The 8,832-nt window shown below is 39.9% G+C and overlaps 1 pseudogene; it reads left to right on the top strand.

The window, feature by feature from the left end:
- The first annotated feature begins 7,237 nt into the window (after positions 1-7,237).
- Positions 7,238-7,324, top strand: LOC113462742 (annotated as a pseudogene).
- Positions 7,325-8,832: the final 1,508 nt, after the last annotated feature.

The following is an 8,832-nucleotide window of genomic DNA, read 5'->3' as shown; positions in this document are numbered from 1 at the left end:
TCCTCATTGATTACCAGAGTGACTAGAATTATGTTTGTCAAAATGTGAAGTAGCCATGCCAGCGCCTTTAAGAGACTGTATCGATTTGACTTGCAGTGCCTTCTATTTTTCCCCTTGCAAAATCAAAGAAAATGTTTTACTTACTATAGGTAGTGGTTCCATGATAAGTATTGGGTGAAACGGTTGGAAAGGAATCATTGAGCCCCATAAGAAATTGAAAAACCTTTTCATCTGAGAGATTCAGTTCAACCCTTTAATTGCACCGCAGGTGCAAGTAGGAAGTGGACATAGATTGTTGATTCATCCCAATATACTTTAAGTGTGGTAAAATAAGAAGAAACAAAAGATTGATCTTGAATACGCATTGAGATATCTAGCTTGATACAATAAATTTGGGCAGCCTTACTATGAGAAAAGTGCTCCACCACATCTTTCCATGCCTCATTTGCAGTTTCAAAATAGACTATGTTGCTCCCAAAATCTTTTTGGACTGCGTTTTAAATCCAGAAAAGCACCATGGTGTTGCAACGTTGCCGTGCATCAAGTATTGCTAAACTTTTGTTAGGCTTCTCAAGCACGCCATCAATAAAGCCAATTTTATTCTTGGCTAAGAGAGGAGTCTTTATGGCATGCCTCCATAGAGGATAATTATCACCGGTGAGGAGTTGAAAGACCAGGACCATGCCTGGGTTATCTAAGTGTGGAAAAAGAACGGTGATGTTATATCAGTTCTAAGATTGAAAATAATAGTAGAAGAGGTCAAGATTATTAAATGGAGAATAGAGGGCCAAGAAAAACAAACGCGGAGAGAATGATATGAGACCAAGAAAGAGGGGCTGACTGATCAAGAAAAATCTGCTTTGATACAATGAGAAATTTGTATTGAAAAAAAAATAAATTGCTTGTTATGTTTATGGCACTAGTGTGTTTTACATACAAGTTAAGCCCCCAAATATATATAGTAGAATACAGTAGTAAAATTTAATAATTATGAAAAAAATACTAGAGACCAGATATAGTATCATACAATATCAAAATTCTATGATTTGGTACAAATACTAAATTTGAATATAACAATCAGATTTTATAATTTTTGTAGATTGACCTAAGTTGATATATCAAAATTATGCATACAATATATGGCAACTGTGATATCCAATATCGTACATATTATAATAGGCGATATTGTGCATGATTTTGACAACTATAATAGTAACAAAGCATGCAAAGGACTAGCCTAGAAGTCAGTTTAATTGTAATGTGGTACATGTGTTAGGCATCCAATTAGAGCAGCCAATCTGGTACTACTCCAATTAATATTGCACCATCACTGCATATGGGAACCTAATGTGCTAGACGCATGTGCCTATTTTATTTTGATCGTGTGAGACCCTGAAACTGGGCCCGGTCCATTGACCGGCCCAGCCCAAATTTCGGCCTCACGTGCGGTGCACGTGAGGGTGTATGATGAGGGGGGAGCCATCCCGAAGAAGCCAGCTCCCCTGTTTTTCTTTTTTTTAGGGCTTCTTCTCCTCTCATTGAAAGCATTTGAAGATGAGCCACTGCCGGCCGAGAGAGAGGGAGAGAGAGAGAGAGAGCCATTAGAATGGTGGGTCTTCTTCGGCACGGGTCTTCCTCTTTCTCCATTGCCGCCGGAGAGAAAGAAAGCCATCGAACCATCGTCGGGGCTGAGGTAAGGACTCCCAGCTTTCTTCCCTTCCTTCCTTGATATTTAGCCATGATTTATTGTGGTTTTTGAGCCGGTCAATCGCCGAAAATTGGGTTCAAAATGAGAGCTCTGTTCGGCCGGAGAACACTCTCGCCGGCCGTGTTCGCCGCCGCTAGCTGCCGGAGGTGGTCGGCTTTGCTCCGCCACCACCTGTCGCCATCAGGGCCGACCACCGTGGTCGCCCTTGGACTCGACCGAGGAGGGAAGAAGAAGAAGAAAGGGGGAGGGGTCACGGTCCCCTGTTCCACCAAAGAAGAGAGGAGTCGGGAGAAGAGGGAAAGGGAAGAAGAGAAAGAAAAGAAAAGAAAAGAAAAGAAAAGAAAAGAAAAAAAAAGAGAATGAGAGGGGAGGGGGGTGGTTTACGGGTATGAACCCGAACTCGAACCCGAATCCGGGGTGCTAGGCACTTCCGCAGGGTTGGCCATGGGAAAACATTAAAATTTAAGTTTTATATGTATTGTGATGAATTTTAAAAGAAGAATATGATTTTTGGATATTAGGTTCTGCGAGAAATTTGTGAGAATAATTAAAATTTGATGTGGATCGCATTCAATGTAAGTGATGAACTGCCTTCTCTAGACTCTTCATTTATATAATATTATTTTTTTTGCATTGAATAAATTGTTAATGAATTTATATGTGATTTATGAATTTTACGAGATGATGATTTGAATAAAAAATAGATAGGTGAATTGGAATAATATTTTTCGGATATATTTACTGTTCTTGCATCGTATATGCATATTTAGATCGGATCATGATATATCTATTATGTTACAAAAGAATTTTGATGTGTATCAGATTTAGAACTCTCAGCCTGACTATGTTCTAAATCCTGCCAATTGGGGGTTATGCATTGGCAATTCTGGCTCCAGCCACAGGATATAAGTATGGAATTCTGGCCCCACCATAGGATATAAGTGTGGTATTCTGGCCCACTCCGCAGGGTATAAGTGCAGTATTCTGGCCCACTCCGCAGGGTATAAGTGCGGTTATGTTTCTGGCCTAGCCACAAGGTATAAGTGTGGTCATAGTTAAAGGCTGTTAAGATGAATGTGATTTGTTTCGAATCAGATTTATGATTATGTATATGGATATTTGAAAGTTACGGATTTCAATGGATTTGTGTTTGAGAAGAAATTGATTATGTCTTTATGCTGATTCATCGTAATTTGTATTTATATTTTATGTTATTATATGAATTGTCTAGTTAAAGTATTTATTACTTACTGGGCTGTCTAGCTCATTATATGATTTTTTACTATTTTTACGGATCCGAAGAATTAGCTCGATCTGGGGTTTTACAATATGGAAGAGCGAATAAAAGAATTATGGCATAAGTTATCTTAGATTAAGTTTTATTTAAATTGATGTTTTATCTTTATTGTTCCGCTGTGTATTTAGAACTGTGAGACTTTATAATTTGTGTCAGTCAATAGAATAAGATTACATTTATTTTAGTTGAATTATTTTAGTTACATTTTTGAGATTTGGTTAAGATGCCTTGCATGCTCATGGGGAGAGTTTTCTACCGGTGTGCGGTGGTTGGCGCGGACCCCCGGCTCGCGATCTCGGGCCGGGGGCGTGACAACTTTTATGGTATCAGAGCATGAATGGATAAATTCTAAGATAAGAAAATCTGACATGACATGAGTGTAGGTGGGTAGACACTAGGGACATTAGGACGTTAGTTTGATTGTAACAACCATTCTATATGCTTGTAATTAACTGGTAAGATTGTTATTGGTATGCTATTATCTGATAGATATAGATCAGGATGCCTCCACGTCGGATGAGAAAGACTACTCGCGGAGCTACTAATAAGGCACCAAACTCGTAAAATGGCAGCACACCCCAACAAGTTGGTAACACCCCTCAGCAGGAGAGAGTAGTCAATCCTGCTAGTGATACTTAGACAGGACAACAAGAATCGGGCTTAGGCCAGGTTATGCAGATCATAGTGGGCCTTATGCAGATGCAACAGCAGGTGCAACAACAGCTGCTCCAACAACAAGCGCAGTTGCCCCAGACACAGCCACAGTAAGGACGAGGGGAACAGTGTGAACAACATAGCAATATAGCTGAATTTAAGAGGCTGGCTCCTCCAGCTTTCAAGGGGACTACAGAACCGTTGGAAGCAGACAATTGGCTTACAGAGATGGAAAAAGCATTTGCTGTCTTGAGATGCCAGGATGATGAAAAGATTTTGTTTGCATCATACATGATGCAAGGTGTGGCATTCAACTGGTGGGGGATATTGGAACATAAATATGAGCATGATAGGGAGCCACTCACTTGGGAAAGATTTCGAGGAGCATTTTATGATATGTATTTTCCTCGGCGTGTAAGGATGCAGAAAGAGCAGAAGTTTATTCATCTAAAGCAAAGAAATATGAATGTTGCAGAATATGAAGGTAAATTTACCGAGCTAGCCAAATTTGTTCCAAAGTTAGTCGAGGATGAGCTAGATCGAGCGCATAAATTTGAGATGGGACTAAAGACTGAAATTAGAAAACAAGTGGTACCTTATGAATTGACTACCTATGCAGCTGTGGTATATAAGGCTTTGATAATTGAAAGGAAAGTGAACGGTTGGAAAGGGAAAGAAATCAAAAGAAAAGGAACATGTCAAATGAATTCTAGGGGCAGAGCAATGAAAACGCCGAAAGTTCAAACAAGAAATCTATGAGTGACAACCCTAAGCAGATGAATGGCAATAAATGTTCCAGATGTGGTAAGGCTCATGCTGACAAGGATTGCCACTAGAACACCAGTGCCAGTTTTAGATGTGGTAAGATAGGTCATAAAATTGTAGACTGTCCACAAAGAAACGAGAATAGATCTGCTCAGGCAATGGAAGGAAGCCAGGGGCCAAAGACTCAAGAAAGAGTATTTGCATTTACATAGCAAGATGCACAGGCTTCTGATGTGTTGACGACAGGTATTAATCTAGTCCCAATATTTATTTCTATTTATTGTTTTGCCATGCCCACTGTTCTTTGTTAGACAACTCATTACGCTACTAGAAAAGATTAAATAGTTACATAACATTTTTTTGATTAATTGTCAAAAGAAGAATATGAACTTTTAAATTTTGAAAGTGTTCACACGGAATAAGACATAATAATGAATGTACCAACAAGCAAGTAATTCTAAAAAAAATAAAAAAAAAATCTAGACTTGACACGAGTATGTTGAGGCTTAAATCAGTGTGTGCAGAGAAAGTGTGGTAAATGAATTTATTTGATATTGGTCAGACAAGACGACTTTGATTTGAAGAGTATTATGACTTAGTTTGGAAGAAGTATTCTCTACTCTTGAACTACATGTATGATAATTTTGTGGACGAAATTTTTTTTTAGGGGGGAAGGATGTGAGACCCTGAAACTGGGCCCGGTCCATTGACCGGCCCAGCCCAAGGATTTCGGCCTCACGTGCGGCGCACGTGAGGGCGTATGATGAGGGGGGAGCCATCCCGAAGAAGCTGGCTCCCCTGTTTTTCTTTTTTTTAGGGCTTCTCCTCCTCTCGTTGAAAGCATTTGAAGAGGAGCCGCTGCCGGTCGAGAGAGAGGGAGAGAGAGAGAGAGCCATTAGAAAGGTGGGTCTTCTTCGACACGGGTCTTCCTCTTCCTCCATTGCTGTCGAAGAGAAAGAAAGCCATCGGACCATCATCGGGGCCGAGGTAAGGACTCCCAGCTTTCCTCCCTTCCTTCCGTGATGTTTAGCCATGATTTATTGTGGTTTTTGAGCCGGTCAATCGCCGAAAATTGGGTTCAAAATGGGAGCTCTGTTTGGCCCGAGAACACTCGCCGCCGGCCGTGTTCGCCGCCGCTAGCCGCTGGGGGTGGTCGGCTTTGCTCCACCACCTCCTGTCGCCGTTAGGGCCGGCCACCGTAGCTGCCCTTGGACTCGACCGAGGAGGGAAGAAGAAGAAGAAAGGGGGAGGGGTCACGGTCCCTGTTCCGCCAAAGAAGAGAGGAGTCGGGAGAAGAGGGAAAGGGAAGAAGAGAAAGAAAAGAAAAAGAAAAGAAAAAGAAAAGAAAAGAAAAGAAAAGAAAAAGAGAAAGAGAGGCGAGGGGGGTGGTTTACGGGTATGAACCCGAACCCGAACCCGAATCCGGGGTGCTAGGCACTTCCGCAGGGTCGGCCATGGGAAAACATTAAAATTTAAGTTTTATATGTATTGTGATGAATTTTAAAAGAAGAATATGATTTTTGGATATTAGGTTCTGCAAGAAATTTGTGAGAATAATTAGAATTTGTTGTGGATCGCGTTCAATGTAAGTAATGAACTACCTTTTCTAGACTCTTCATTTATATAATATTATTTTTTTACATCGAATAAATTGTTAATGAATTTATATGTGATTTATGAATTTTACGAGATGATGATTTGAATGAAAAATAGATAGGTAAATTGGAATAATATTTTTTGGATATATTTACTGTTCTTGCATCGTATATGCATATTTAGATCGGATCATGATATATCTATTATGTTACAAAAGAATTTTGATGTGCATCAGATTTAGAACTCTCAGCCTGACTATGTTTTGAACCTTGCCAATTGGGGGTTATGCATTGGCAATTGTGGCCCCAGCCACAGGGTATAAGTATGGAATTCTGGCCCCACCACAGGGTATAAGTGTGGTATTTTGGCCCACTCCGCAGGGTATAAGTGCGGTATTCTGGCCCACTCCGTAGGGTATAAATGCGGTTATATTTCTAGCCCAGCCACAGGGTATAAGTGCGGTCATAGTTAAAAGCTGTTGAAATGAATGTGATTTATTTGGAATCAGATTTATGATTATGTATATGGATATTTGAAAGATACGGATTTCAATGGATTTGTGTTTGAAAAGAAATTGATTATGTCCTTATGCTGATTCATCGTAATTTATATTTATATTTTATGTTATTATATGAATTGTCTAGTTAAAGTATTTATTACTTACTGGGCTGTCTAGCTCATTATACGATTTCTTACTGTTTTTACATATCTGAAGAATTAGCTCGATCCGGAGTTTTACAATATGGGAGAGCGAATAAAAGAATTATGGCATAAGTTATCTTAGATTAAGTTTTATTTAAATTGATGTTTTATCTTTATTGTTCTGCTGCGTATTTAGAACTGTGAGACTTTATAACTTGTATCAGTCAATGGAATAAGATTGCATTTATTTCAGTTGAATTATTTTAGTTACATTTTTGAAATTTGGTTAAGATGCCTTGCATGCTCGTGGGGAGAGTTTCCTACGGGTGTGCGGCGGTTGGCGCGGACCCCCGACTCGCGATCTCGGGCCGGGGGCGTGACAGATAGTGCAATAGTTCAATTACTTTTTTTTTTGTTTTGCAAGTCACCTCACATCTCCATTCTAGTTACACATAATCAGCTATATAATTTAGCAGTGAAGAGAAATCTATATTTCCACTATGGAGCTTAATAAATCCATAGCTAAGGGAGGATGCATGGAAGAATTTAATTCTTTTAATGATTAAATATATATCCTTTTGAAGACATGATAAAATTGAAATGATACTGTGAAGATCGGGATGGCTCCTGCACAAGGATGACATGCAGAAAAAAAGATATTTGCAGACCGAACCGCCGTTGTAATGGTATCTTTTCTTGTCACCAAGCCAGCTTGTTTCGGTACTTGCAGTTCATGACGGACTTAATGCAACTCATGACGGACTTTAGCCAGCCGATCAAACGGAAGAACCCATAAGAGTCCAACCGGAAAGCCTTGGAATGGCTGCCCACTCCATTGGAGCAAAGCATCAGTATCTTTTAAAGCCTCGGTCTCATAAATGCTCACGGCAACGAAATAGTTATATATAAGTATATATATATAGCATAATTAAGTGCGGTGTATAGAGTTGCACCATCCGACCTAAATTTCAGCCCACTGATGTGGATTAGGTCAGGCTTTCAAAATTGAACTTAGATAATAACACTTACAATAAACTTCCCAGTTAGTCCTGGATGCCATTAGATCAGCAGAACAACGTTTGGCACCCCTCTATATTTTAGGGAAGGGTGCTTGCTCAAAGCTCCCGGCTGCTAGCGCTGAGGACCGGGTCGCCCAAGCGAAAAAAAAGGCTTGTTGGAAATTCGAGTAATTAAATGTTGTTAGTGTTACCATGCACGGCTCACTCTGATTGTGGTGGAGGCCTTTGTAAAAGGCTTCAACAAGTGCTGAAGTCAAATGTCGAGGCTCTTCCCCTTGGAAGACTTCAATGGCCTTGACCCAACTGTTGATAATGATAAGGAATCCCAAGTGCAGGACAACGAAGAAGATGAGGAGTCATGAAGTCGTGACAGGGAGGACGGAAAGCCATCGTGCTCAAAGCAATAGGCTTATTGTTGCCCAAAGTGACAAGCCAAGAGGGGGGGAATTGGTTCTTCTAATTTTTTTGGTTTTCCAATTAAATTGTTAGAAAATTGAATCGCTTAGTTAATACTAATTAAGTGCGTGTAGTGAAAATAGAAAGACACACAAGGCAAACACACAAGAAGTATAGTGGTTCGATGCTCTCCTAAGCACCTACATCCACTCTCCAAGCGTCCCCTTGGGAATTCACTATAATTCCGCGGATTACAGTTGGATTGTTTTCCGGGCTCACAATCCAAAAACCTTTACACTTTGGTTTTCCGGGATCACCAAAAACCTATATTGGTTTTACGGGCTCACCAACAAACCTTCACCGTTGGTTTTACGGGTTCACCAATAAACCTACATCGTCGGTTTTTCGGGCTCACCAACAAACCTTACAAAGTGATTAAGAAGAAAAAAGTTGAAACTCCTAGATGAACAAATATAACAATTATGAACTACAAAGAAGAGTTTAGAATATAGTTATCGCTTTGATAAGACTTTTCTCTTCTTTGTCAAGATTGCTTCACTCTTCAAGAGTTGGTGGAGCTCTTAATGTCTCTCGGAATCTGCTCAACCACTTTCTTTTGGCTCTTTGAATGTAGCACTTGAATAAAGAATGCTAGGGCTTTTTCTTTCTTAAATGAGCTTTGATCTTTTCGCAAAAGGATACTTTCTCTGATGAATAGTATCACTTTAAATACTTTTCCTCATCTATTGGTCACT

Source organism: Phoenix dactylifera, unplaced genomic scaffold, assembly GCF_009389715.1.
Source record: "Phoenix dactylifera cultivar Barhee BC4 unplaced genomic scaffold, palm_55x_up_171113_PBpolish2nd_filt_p 000515F, whole genome shotgun sequence".
Classification (NCBI taxonomy): domain Eukaryota; kingdom Viridiplantae; phylum Streptophyta; class Magnoliopsida; order Arecales; family Arecaceae; genus Phoenix; species Phoenix dactylifera.
The sequence above is the reverse complement of the archived record's forward strand: the minus strand, read 5'-3'. Positions and strand labels throughout refer to the sequence as shown.